This window comes from Aegilops tauschii, chromosome 3, assembly GCF_002575655.3.
Source record: "Aegilops tauschii subsp. strangulata cultivar AL8/78 chromosome 3, Aet v6.0, whole genome shotgun sequence".
Taxonomy (NCBI): Eukaryota; Viridiplantae; Streptophyta; class Magnoliopsida; order Poales; family Poaceae; genus Aegilops; species Aegilops tauschii.
In genome coordinates, this window is record NC_053037.3 from 505,428,753 (window position 1) to 505,441,793 (window position 13,041).

Consider the following 13,041-nt stretch of genomic DNA (forward strand, 5'->3'; position numbering starts at 1 on the left):
ATGTCAATTTTTGTGGAGTGCATTGGGTTTGCAAGTACACACCAAATAGGGAAGATAGATATTGCAAGAGGCATAAGCATTTAGAAACTAAATTGTTGCAAGAAAGGCTTGATGTTTGTGCTGAAAGATTCAATATTTTTCGCCATCCTTGTGAACTTTGCAATGAACATGGTCATTTAAAGCTCCAATGCTATTTGTTTCATGATCAAATCGTGTCCAAAAATTGTGATAACTTGATTACCCTTGAGCATCATAAAGAGCTTAGTCTTCTTTTGGGGTATGAAGAAATGAAACGTATAACTGAGGGTATTCCAAAATTTAATCTTGATAGATTTCTTGATTTTGATCTAGAAGAAATTTTTATGTATTGTGCGGTGAATTGCATTGAAAATCCTTATATTGCCAATTACATAAAGAAAAGAAATCAAATAGAAGATGAAGATAAGAGTAATGAAAGGGAAGAGACTTCCCAATATCCTCCTATTATTTCTTATGATGAATCAGGTAACGAGGAGGAGCTTTCTATTCAACCAGTCTCATTAATAAGGAGCTCAAAAAAGAGGGTTAAACCCACACATGATGTGAAGAAGAAAAAGAAAATACGAAGAAGCAAAGGTAAAAAGGTATCTCTCCCAAATGATGTTGCTCCTATTACTCCTTGTGATGATGATAATTGCTATACTATTGGTGCTATCCATACTATTAACGATGAGAGTGATTATGCTTATGATATGAAAAGGCCCAAGCTTGGGGATGCTATGTTTGATGAGAATGACATGTTTGAGAATATATTTGCTGAAATTAATGCTTGTCCCAAGCTTGGGGACGCTACGTTTAATGAAGATGATATTTTTAGCCTCCCAAGTTTTGATATGCAAAGTTGTTATGATGATAGCATGCCTTCTACCTATGATGATTATAGTGATGAAAGTGGGTTTGGAAGAGTGTCAACTCTAGGAAGTAATGATCCCACTATTTTGGAGGATGTTGAATCTTATAATATTTATGAAAGTGGATTTGGAGAGGTCATGACTTTATTTAGTGATGAGTCCACTATCTTGGAAGAGGTTTCAATCGATTATGATGAGAACAAAGTTGCTACTTATGATGATTATTGTGATGAAACTTATGCTATAAAAAGTAGTGATGATTATATTTATAAAACTTGTCATGATTATGATTACCCTTTTTCTGAACATTACTCTTTTAATGTGGAAACAATTTATAGTATTCAAGTCTCTTATGATACTCCCACTATTCCGAATGAGAAGAATTTTGCTTATGTGGAGAGTAGTAAAATTTGTATGCAAGTAGATCATGAAAAGAATGCTTTAGGTGCTGGTTATATTGTTGAATTCATTCATGATGCTACTGAAAATTATTATGAGGGAGGAATGTATGCTTGTAGGAATTGCAATAATATCAAGTTTCTTCTCTATGTGCTTAAAATCTTGAAGTTATGCTTGTTTTACCTTCCTATGAAAATTGATTCTTGTTCCCATAAATTGTTTGCTTACAAAATCCCTATGCATAGGAAGTGGGTTAGACTTAAATGTGCTAGTCATATTCTTCATGATGCTCTCCTTATGTTTCAATTCTTATGTCTTATGTGAGCATCATTGAAATCATCATGCCTAGCTAAAAGGCATTAAAGAAAAGCGCTTGTTGAGAGGCAACCCAATTTTTATTTTTGTTCTTTCTTTTTGGTTCTGTTTAGGAATAAATAATCCATCTAGATTCTGTTTAGATGTGGTTTTGTGTTTTAATTAGTGTTTGTGCCAAGTAAGACCTATAGGATCTTCTTGGATGATAGTTATTTGATCTTGCTGAAAATTCCAGAAACTTTCCGCTCACGAAAACAATTGTTTAAAATTACCAGAACATGATAAAATACTGATTCCAATTGCAGTAGATCAATAAACAAATTATCTAGGTCTTCCTATTTTGGTAGATTTTTCTGAGTTCCAGAAGTTTGCGTTAGTTACAGATTACTACAGACTGTTCTGTTTTTGACAGATTCTGTTTTTCGTGTGTTGTTTGCTTATTTTGATGAATCTATGGCTAGTAAAATAGTTTATAAACCACAGAGAAGTTGGAATACAGTAGATTTAACACCAATACAAATAAAGAATGAGTTCATTACAGTACCTTTAAGTGGTGTTTTGTTTTCTTTCGCTAACAGAGCTTACGAGTTTTCTGTTGAGTTTTGTGTTGTGAAGCTTTCAAGTTTTGGGTAAAGATTCGATGGACTATGAAATAAGGAGTGGCAAGAGCCTAATCTTGGGGATGCCCAAGGAAACCCAAGTCAACATTCAAGGATAACCAAGAGCCTAAGCTTGGGGATGCCCCGGATGGCATCCCCTCTTTCGTCTTCATTCATTGGTAACTTTACTTGAGGCTATATTTTTATTCACCACATGATATGTGTTTTGCTTGGAGCGTCATTTTATTTTCTTTTGTTTTGCTTGCTGGATGAATAAAATACCAAGATCTGAAATTCTTAAATGAGAGAGAGTCTTCACATAGCTACATAATTATTTAACTACTCTCATTGATCTTCACTTATATCTTTTTGGAGTAGTTTGTCATTTACTCGTGTGCTTCACTTATATCCTATGAGTAAATGGTTGAATGATTTGAATGTCATAAATCTGAAATTATATATGTTTCATATGCCTTTCCCATGGGGAGTAATGCCTTCACATATAAGAAGTAGAGGTGGTAAATTTATTGAAGGTTAGCAAACATTGTATTGGTCACTTGAACAATTCATGAAAGAATATTGACGGAAGAGAGATTTCACATATAAATATACTATCTTGGACATCTTCTATGATTGTGAGCCCCATTAATTATTTTCAAACATGAGCAAATTAGTTGAAGTTGAACAAGGAAGACAACATAATGAGTTATGCTTGGGTATATTTGTATAAAAGTTATATTGTTATGGATCCTCTAACATGTGGTGCTTGCTTTTTAGAATCCTTTGCTAGCCAAAATATCTATACTAAGCGGGAATACTGCTTGTGCATCCAAATTCCTTGAACCAAGTTTCTTCCATGAGTGTCCACCATATCTACCTATATGCGGTATTTACCTGCCGTTCCAAGTAAATTTGCATGTGCCAAACTCTAAACCTTCAAATAATAATCTGTTTTGTATGCCCGAATCGCTCATGTAGTGACTAGGGGCTGTCAGTATCTTCCATGCTAGGTGGGTTATTCTCACGATGAGTGGACTCCGCTCATCATTCACGAGAAAATGGCTGGTAACTGGGATGCCAGTCCTATAATCAAAAGATCAAAAGCAAATTCGCAAATAATTTAAACAAAACTCCCCCAGGAATGTTGATAGTTGGACGACACCCGTTGTTTTGGACAAGCCATGGAGTGTGAATGTTGGTGGAGGGGGAGTAAAAACTTTACCTTTCTGTGTGGGAACCGCCTATAATGTATGTAGTATGGAAGATATTGGGAACTCTTGGTCGTTATGGTGACAATGAAAGCATACCTCTCAAAATTATTTTCATCTCTGTTTTAGCTTCGAGCTCTGGCACCTCTGCAAATCCCTGCTTCCCTCTGCGAAGGGCCTATCTTTTACTTTTATGCAAGAGTCAGTAGTATTCCTTCTCATTCCAACCTACTCTTTAGTTGGCAAGCATAATGTGATGGAAAGATCTAAGCATATATGGCCATTCAAATATATTTGAGCATGAATTATTATTGTTGACATTACCCTTGAGGTAAAAGGTTGGGAGGCGAAACATTAAGCCCCTATCTTTCTCTGTGTTCGGTGAATACTATTTGTTCTAAAAATATGCTTTGAGTGGTAGCAATAATGGAAGACTAAATGATAGTTGAGTATGTGAAGTTTGCGGAATAAAAGCTCTGACATAGACTCTTCCTGAAAATAAGATGAATTGTAATTGTTTGATGACTAATAACACGGTTTGTTAGTTTTCAAGAAAGTTTATGATCTATACTTTAACATGTGAATAGTTTGTTACTTGATCATGCAAAGTTTTATGAGATGAGCTACTGTTATGACATATGATGATGCTAGAAAAGGTGATTGAAATTATCATTGACCAAACTTGTGCACCTGCTAGCATTCACACTTCATAAATTATTTCTTTTATCATTTACCTACTCGAGGACGAGAAGGAATTAAGCTTGGGGATGCTGATACGTCTCCAACGTATCTATAATTTATGAAGTATTCATGCTATTATATTATCCATCTTGGATGTTTAATGGGCTTTACTATGCACTTTTATATTATTTTTGGGACTAACCTATTAACCCAGAGCCCAGTGCCAGTTCATGTTTTTTCCCTTGTTTCAGTGTTTCGAAGAAAAGGAATATCAAACGGTGTCCAAACGGAATGAAACCTTCGGGAGAGTTATTTTTGGAACGGAAGCAATCCAGAAGACTTGGAGTGTACGTAAGGGAAGCAACGAGGAAGGCACGAGGCAGTGGGCGCACCCTCCACCCTCGTGGGCCCCTCGTGGCTCCCCTGACCGACTTCTTTCGCCTATATATATCCATATACCCTAAAACCATCGGGGAACAGAATAGATCGGGAGTTCCGCCGCCCCAAGCCTCTGTAGCCACCAAAAACCAATCGGGACCCTGTTCCGGCACCCTGCCGGAGGGGGGAACCCTCACCGGTGGCCATCTTCATCATCCCGGCGCTCTCCATGATGAGGAGGGAGTAGTTCACCCTCGGGGCTGAGGGTATGTACCAGTAGCTATGTGTTTGATCTCTCTCTCTCTCTCGTGTTCTTGAGGTGATACGATCTTGATGTATCGCGAGCTTTGCTATTATAGTTGGATCTTATGATGTTTCTCCCCCTCTACTCTCTTGTAATGGATTGAGTTTTCCCTTTGAAGTTATCTTATCGGATTGAGTCTTTAAGGATTTGAGAACACTTGATGTATGTCTTGCCGTGCTTATCTGTGGTGACAATGGGATATCACGTGATCCACTTGATGTATGTTTTGGTGATCAACTTGCGGGTTCCGCCCATGAACCTATGCATAGGGGTTGGCACAGTTTTCGTCTTGACTCTCCGGTAGAAACTTTGGGGCACTCTTTGAAGTACTTTGTGTTAGTTTGAATAGATGAATCCGAGATTGTGTGATGCATATCATATAATCATACCCACGGATACTTGAGGTGACATTGGAGTATCTAGGTGACATTAGGGTTTTGGTTGATTTGTGTCTTAAGGTGTTATTCTAGTACGAACTCTATGATAGATTGAACGGAAAGAATAGCTTCGTGTTATTTTACTACGGACTCTTGAATAGATCGATCAGAAAGGATAATTTTGAGGTGGTTTTGTACCCTACCATAATCTCTTCGTTTGTTCTCCGCTATTAGTGACTTTGGAGTGACTCTTTGTTGCATGTTGAGGGATAGTTATATGATCCAATTATGTTATTATTGTTGAGAGAACTTGCACTAGTGAAAGTATGAACCCTAGGCCTTGTTTCCTAGCATTGCAATACCGTTTACGCTCCGTTTTATCATTAGTTACCTTGCTGTTTTTATAATTTCAGATTACAAAAACCTATATCTACCATCCATATTGCACTTGTATCACCATCTCTTCGCCGAACTAGTGCACCTATACAATTTACCATTGTATTGGGTGTGTTGGGGACACAAGAGACTCTTTGTTATTTGGTTGCAGGGTTGCTTGAGTGAGACCATCTTCATCCTACGCCTCCCACGGATTGATAAACCTTAGGTCATCCACTAGAGGGAAATTTGCTACTGTCCTACAAACCTCTGCACTTGGAGGCCCAACAACGTCTACAAGAAGAAGGTTGCGTAGTAGACATCACCCACCTATATATGTGAGAGGAGGGAGAGGGGCAACACAGAACACGATCCCCAAGCCGTGTGCAGCGCCCCATCTCCCTCTAGTTCTAGTTCCTCCTCCGTCCTTGTCCGTTATGCTTGGCGAAGCCCTGCGGATAATTTCACCTCCACCTTCATCATGTTGTCGTGCTACCGGAACTCATATACTACTTCGCATCTCTTGCTGAATCGAGAAGGCGAGGACGTCATCGAGCTGAACGTGTGCTGAACGCAGAGGGGACGTGCGTTCGGTACTTGATCGGAAGGATTGTGAAGGTGTACAACTACATCAACCGCGTTGATAAACGCTTCCGCTAAACAGTCTACGAGGGTACATAGACACACTCTCCCCTCTCGTAGCTATGCATATCCATGGATAGATCTTGCGCGTGCGTAGAATTTTTTTTGTTTTCCATGCAACGTTCCCCAACTGTGGCATCATGAGCCAGGTCTATGCGTAGATGATATGCACGAGTAAAACACAAAGGAGTTGTGGGTGGTGATGTTCATACTGCTTACCACCAACGTCTTATTTTGATTCGGCAGTATTGTGGGATGAAGCGGCCTGGACCAACCTTACATGTCCACGTACATGAGACCGGTTCCACCGACTGACATGCATCTTCTTTTGCATAAAGGTGGCTGGCAGGTGTCTGTTTCTCCTACTTAAGTTGAATAGAATTTTACTACGGTCGGTCCTTGTAGAAGGTTAAAACAACAAACTTGATAATCACCATTGTGGTTTTGCGTCGGTAAGAACGGTTCTTGCTAGTTGCCCATAGCAGCCACGTAAAACTTGCAACAACAAAGTAGAAGACGTCTAACTTGTTTTTGCTGGGTATGTTGTGATGTGATATGGTCAAGGCGTGATGTGATATATGTTGTTGTATAAGATGATCATGTTTTATAATAATATCGATGACCGGCAGGAGCCTTAGGGTTGTCTTTTAATTATTGTATGACCTGCATGTCAATCATTAAATGCCATGTAATTGCTTTACTTTATCGCTATGCGTTAGAAATAGTTGTAGAAGAAATAATTGGCAAGACGACCCCGTCGCAACGATGGAATCAAGGTGTCACGCCGGTGATGATGGAGACCATGACGTTGCTTTGGAGATGGAGACCAAAAGCATAAGATGATGATGGCCATATCATGTCGCATATTTTTGATTGCATGTCATGTTTATCCTTTATGCATCTTATTTTGCTTCGAACGACGGTAGCATTATAAGATGATCCCTTCACTTAATTTCAAGATAAAAGTGTTCTCCCTGAGTATGCACCGTTGTTAAAGTTCATCGTTTCGAAGCACCTCGTGATGATCGGGTGTGATAAACTCTACCTTCACATACAACGGGTGTAAGCCAGTTTTGAACATGCAGAATACTTGGGTTAACTTGACGAGCCTAGCATGTACACACATGGTCTTGGAACACTAGTGACCGAAAGGTCGAACATGAGTCATAGTAGATATGATCAACATGGAGATGTTCACCATTGATGACTACCCCATCTCACGTGATGATCAGACATGGGTTAGTTGATTTGGATCATGTATCACTTAGATAACTTGAGGGAGTTAATTTAGTGGGAGTTCATTAGTAATTTGATTAATTGAACTTAATTTATCATGAACTTAGTCTTAATATTTTTTGCATATCTGTGTTGTTGATCAATGGCCCGTGCTACAGTTCACTTGAATTATAATGCGTTCCTAGAGAAAGCTAAGTTGAAAGATGATGGTAGAAACTACACGGACTCGGTCCGTAACTTGAGGATTATCCTCATTCCTGCACACAAGAATACGTCCTTGATGCACCGCTAGGTGACAGACCTGCTGTAGGAGCTAATGCAGACACTATGAATGTCTGGGAAGCTCGATCTGATGACTACTCGATAGTTCAGTGTGCCATGCTTTACGGCTTTGAACCGGGACTTCAAAAGCATTTTGAACGCCACGGAGCATATGAGATGTTCCAAATGCTGAAATTGATATTTCAAGCAAATGTCCGGGTTGAGAGATATGAAGTCTCCAATAAGTTTTGTAGCTGTAAAATGGAGAATAATAGTTTTGTCAATGAATACATACTCAGAATGTCTGGGTACCACAACCACTTGACTCAGTTGGGAATTGATCTTCCGGCTGAGAGTGTTATTGACAGAGTTCTTCAGTCAGTACCACCAAACTATAAAGGCTTTGTGACGAAATATAATATGCAAGGTATGGATAAAACAATTCCCGAGCTCTTCGCAATGCTTAAGGACGCCAAGGTAGAAATCAAGAAGGATATCAAGTGTTGATGGTTAACAAGACCACCAGTTTTAAGAAAAAGGGCAAGGGAAAGAAAGGGAACTTCAAGAAGAATGACAAGCAAGTTGCCACTCCCATGAAGAAGCCCAAAGCTGGACCCAAGCTTGATACTGAGTGCTTCTACTACAAGGGTAATGGTCACTGGAAGCAGAACTGCCCCAAGTATTTGGCCGATAAGAAGGATGGCAAAGTGAACAAAGGTATATTTGATATACACGTTATTGATGTGTTCCTTACTTATGCTCGTAGTAGCGCCTGGGTATTGGATGTTGGTTCAGTTGCTCATATTTGCAACTCGAAACAGGAGATGCGGAATAAACAAAGATTGGCTATGTGCTTCGAAAATGGTTCCAAGGTTGATGTGATCACCGTCGGCACGGTACTCTACATCTACCTTCAGGATTAGTTTTTAGACCTCAATAATTGTTATTTGGTGCCAGAGCATGAACATTATATCTGGATCTTGTCTATTGCGAGATGGTTATTCATTTAAGTCAGAGAATAATGGTTGTTCTATTTATACGAGAAATATCTTTTATGGTCATGCACCTTTAATGAATGGTTTATTCTTGTTGAATCTCGATCGCAGTGATACACATATTCATAGTATTGATGCCAAAAGATGCAAAGTTGATAATGATAGTGCAACATACTTGTGGCACAGCCGTTTAGGTCATATTGGTGTAAAGCGCATGAAGAAACTCCATGCGGATGGACTTTTGGAATCATTTGATTATGAATCATTTGATACTTGCGAACCATGACTCATGGGTTAGATGACTAGAACTCGATTCTCCGGAACAATGGAGCGAGCTAATGACTTATTGGATATAATACATACTGATGTATGCAGTCCGATGAGTGTTGAGGACGCGGCGGGTATCGTTATTTTCTGACCTTCATAGATGATTTGAGTAGGTATGTGTATATCTAGTTGATGAAACACAAGTTTGAAAAATTCGAAAAGTTCAAAGAATTTCAGAGTGAAGTGGAGAATCATCGTAACAAGAAAATAAAATTTCCGCGGTCCGATCGCGGAGGTGAATATTTGAGTTACGAGTTTGGCCTTCATTTAAAACAATGTGGAATTGTTTCACAACTCATGCCACCTGGAATACCACAACGAAATGGCGTGTCTGAACGTCGTAATCGTACTTTATTATATATGGTGCGTTATGTGATGTCTCTTACCGATTTGCCTTTATCATGTTGGTGTTATGCATTAGAGACAGCCGCATTCACGTTAAATAGGGCACCATCTAAATCTGTTGAGACGACACCGTATGAACTATGGTTTGGCAATAAACCAAAGTTGTCATTTCTTAAAGTTTGGGGATGCGATGCTTATGTCAAACAGCTACAACCTGATAAGGTCGAACCAAGAGTAGGTAAGTGCATCTTCATAGGATACCCTAAAGAGACCATTGGGTATACCTTCTACCACAGGTCAGAAGGCAAGATCTTTGTTGCCAAGAATGGGTCCTTTCTAGAGAAGGAGTTTCTGTGGCACCCCGGCTCAGAGAAAACCGGAACGCCCCGTATTCCAGCCCAGAGATCGAGGAGAAGTCTTCTGGAATACGGCACTGCTTAGCATAGAACAAACCAGCTTACTATTATTACACGAATATGAATACAAGGTCTCCGATATTACAATGAATAACATCGGCACGACGACACTACGCCATCCTTAGTTGCTCTATGCAAGCAGCAGAATAACTCGAAGCAGCGGAAAAACTTCTAGCAGCGGAACAACGACGACAGTGGTGAACTCCACTTCGCAGGGACTCTGGCTGGAACGCTTATCCTAGCTCGCAAACACAGGAACAACACCAAACAAGCAAGCAATCCAGGCATGACCTACAAGCTGGCATGACACGCCAGGTCAGTACATTGAATGTATTTGCAAGCTCACAATAACCAGACGCATTCAAGACAAACAACAGCATGGCAATTATAGGTTAATCAGGGATTATCATGAGATCATCAGGATAACATGGCATGAACAATATGAACATAATATCACTAGGACAATATATGATCATGGCATGAACATATAAATCTGATGATACTAGCATGCAACATGATGACACTATATGCACCATTTATTCTGTTCGGGTTACCTCGTAACCATCACACGCATTACTTACCAACCTCGGACATCACACGATCATCTCAGGATCAAATCAAGCTTGGTATAAACAATATCGTAGTAATCATTAAATGATCACAAGGAGCTTGATCTTTACCCATGATTCTCGCACAACATCACGAATATCCAACAACTCGATATCCTTGATACCACGGTGATCATTCCGGCGATCACAACCATGACCAACACTTGGTCTCAAACGGTGATCATTCCGGCGATCACAACCAACTTATCTCCTCATCGAACCGGGGTTGTTATTATGCACATTTTTATTAATACTGTTGACTCACGGTGTGACCGACACAAATTGGGCCCTTATCCGCGGGCGCGGCTATCGATAGATTTAATATACACTCTGCAGAGGTTAGTACACTGTACCCACACTACGGAACCCATGGCCTCGCATTCCCATTCGGGTGGACCAACGGCGTTCCAACAAAACCGATCTACTGCCATGACACTCTCCTGGCCACTCCGACTCACTCCCCACTGGGCTAGTCCTGGGTGGCCCCGTGTCTACCAAAGACACAACGACCACCGTCGTGGCCAAAACGTCCCTCACGGGGACCGGATCCATAATAACAACAACAGGCACACAAAGTTATGTCCGCCTACCTGATCAGGGTAGTGCACGCCCATAACCTTCCCTCGTTGGAGGCACCGGCGAGAGGCACGACAATAGACCCAGTTAGGACCTTCCCATAAAGGTAAGCGTGGTTGCACTGGTCAGTTTTGATATGGTGGCACCATGACTCAGCCAACAGTTGTTCAAGTTCAATTTAATCTGGTTAAACTTGAATGCAATATGCCGAGCCATGATAAAATAACATGATGCAAGGACAATGCATGAGCATGATATCAACATAAGCATGAGGGTACAACATAACTATCCACCATATCAACAATGAATCATATCCAACTAAACATGGCATAATGATGAGCATAAATATTACAAGTGCAACACTACTCATAACATAACATGACCACTAGCATCAACCATAAATACCATGCAAGAACTCATCAATAACATTACCGAGTAACACTTAACCAACTAACAACAAAGGAACAACGCATATTAACAGTACTCGGTAACCGACGTTAGTCATGCACCGAAGAACATGACCAACCCCACATGTACTACTATCAAGCATGGCAATATGAAAGTAATACTAGCAACTAGCAGGGTAGGATAACCAGGTGCATAACAACATAGCAAGCAAGTAAGCACTAACCCAGAAGCATTACCGAAACAACGATAACCATATTTTAAACAAGCAATCATTTAATAAATATTCAAGTTGAAAACCATGGCTACTGCATGACTATCATGCAAGTGGGTATTGTGGCTTGCCTGGGGATGAAGAAGGCATCGGGGAGAAGTGCGGTGAAGCCGCGGAAAGATTTGCCGGAAACAGTTCTCTCTCGGAGGGGCTGTTTACGTGCAAGGGCAAAAAGGTCATTTTCACAGTGTCAAACCATAGTGACAATGAAACAAGCTGAATGGGCTCGACGAAACGAAGAAGTGGGCTTTGGTTTCACCTTAATCGGAGTTGCGAGCAAAAAGTTATAGCCCGACGAAGTTCAGGGACCAATCTGTAAAAATAACTCTACAAACAGGCCCCTGAGCTGAAAAACAGAAAACGCATTCTCAGAAAATATGTTTTCATAGCAGATAAAACGTATTTCTAGCCGTAGTTAAATGACAATACGCTTTCTCATAAAGTAAACGCATTTGCCACCGAACTAAGACAGAAATACGCTTTCACTAAACGGAAACGTATTTAGACGAAACACGTTTCCACATATCTGACGTGGACGGCGGGGCCGGGCTTGAGGCGCTGACAGGTGGGGTCCGTGGAGAGGGGCCCGTCGGCCTGACTGTCTTCAACCTCCCGCTCGGGGAGCTCCTGGCCGAGGGGAGAGGCACGCCCCGACGGCGATTGCCGGCGCTACGGGGCATCTCCGGCGAGGCTCCGGCTATGGATGGATTCAGCGCTCAACGATGCATCCGAAGATCCTGTCCACGGCCGGTGGGAGGACCCAAGATGACGACGAGCTTGGCGCCGGCGGACAGGGGCTTCGGCCATCGGAGAACTCCTGGCAAGAGGCCACCGGAGGAGGACTGGGAGTGCTGGGGTGGATCTAGGGTGTGGATGGGGGCCTCTAGAGGTGGAAGATGGAGGGGAGGAGCCCGGGGCTGCTCGGATACGAGCGGAGCCCGACGGCGGCTGCGGTGGCCATGGGAGACGATGAGAGGCTTCGGGAGCGATTGGAGTGGTCAGGGAGGTTGTTGGGAGTGAGGGAGAGAGGTTGGAGTGTTCGGAGGCCGCGGGGAGGGGAGTTATATAGGCGCGGGGCGAGGTGCCGAGCTGTCATCGCCGCGGAAGCGTGGCCGGCGCCACGGACGCGTGTGCGCGTGCATGGGCTTGGAGGCAGGCGACGAGGGAGGCACCGAGGAGAGCTCACGGGGAGGAGGAGGCCAAAGGAGAAGAAGAGGAAGAAGCCGAGCGCCATTAAAGCTCGGTCGGCCACAGTGCGCCCGTGGGCGCTTCGCGGCGAGCGTCGATGGGTGTCGTTGAGGAAACGGACGGAGGGGGAGAGGGGTCCAAGGGAACGGCGACGATGCGGGCCAGCTGCTGGACACGCTCACGCGCGCGAAGGCGACGAGAGGAGGAGGGGGTCCAGCACAAACAGTCACTGGACACGGCCA

General features: G+C 42.1%; 1 long non-coding RNA gene across 1 annotated transcript; it reads right to left on the reverse strand.

The window, feature by feature from the left end:
- Positions 1–9,710: 9,710 nt before the first annotated feature.
- LOC141021026 (uncharacterized) lies at positions 9,711–12,704 on the reverse strand. The gene is made up of 2 exons (XR_012181026.1): positions 11,871–12,704; positions 9,711–11,762 (listed from the first exon to the last, which is right to left on the reverse strand). It is a non-coding gene; the product is annotated as an uncharacterized lncRNA (long non-coding RNA).
- Between the last annotated feature and the right edge of the window lie 337 nt (positions 12,705–13,041).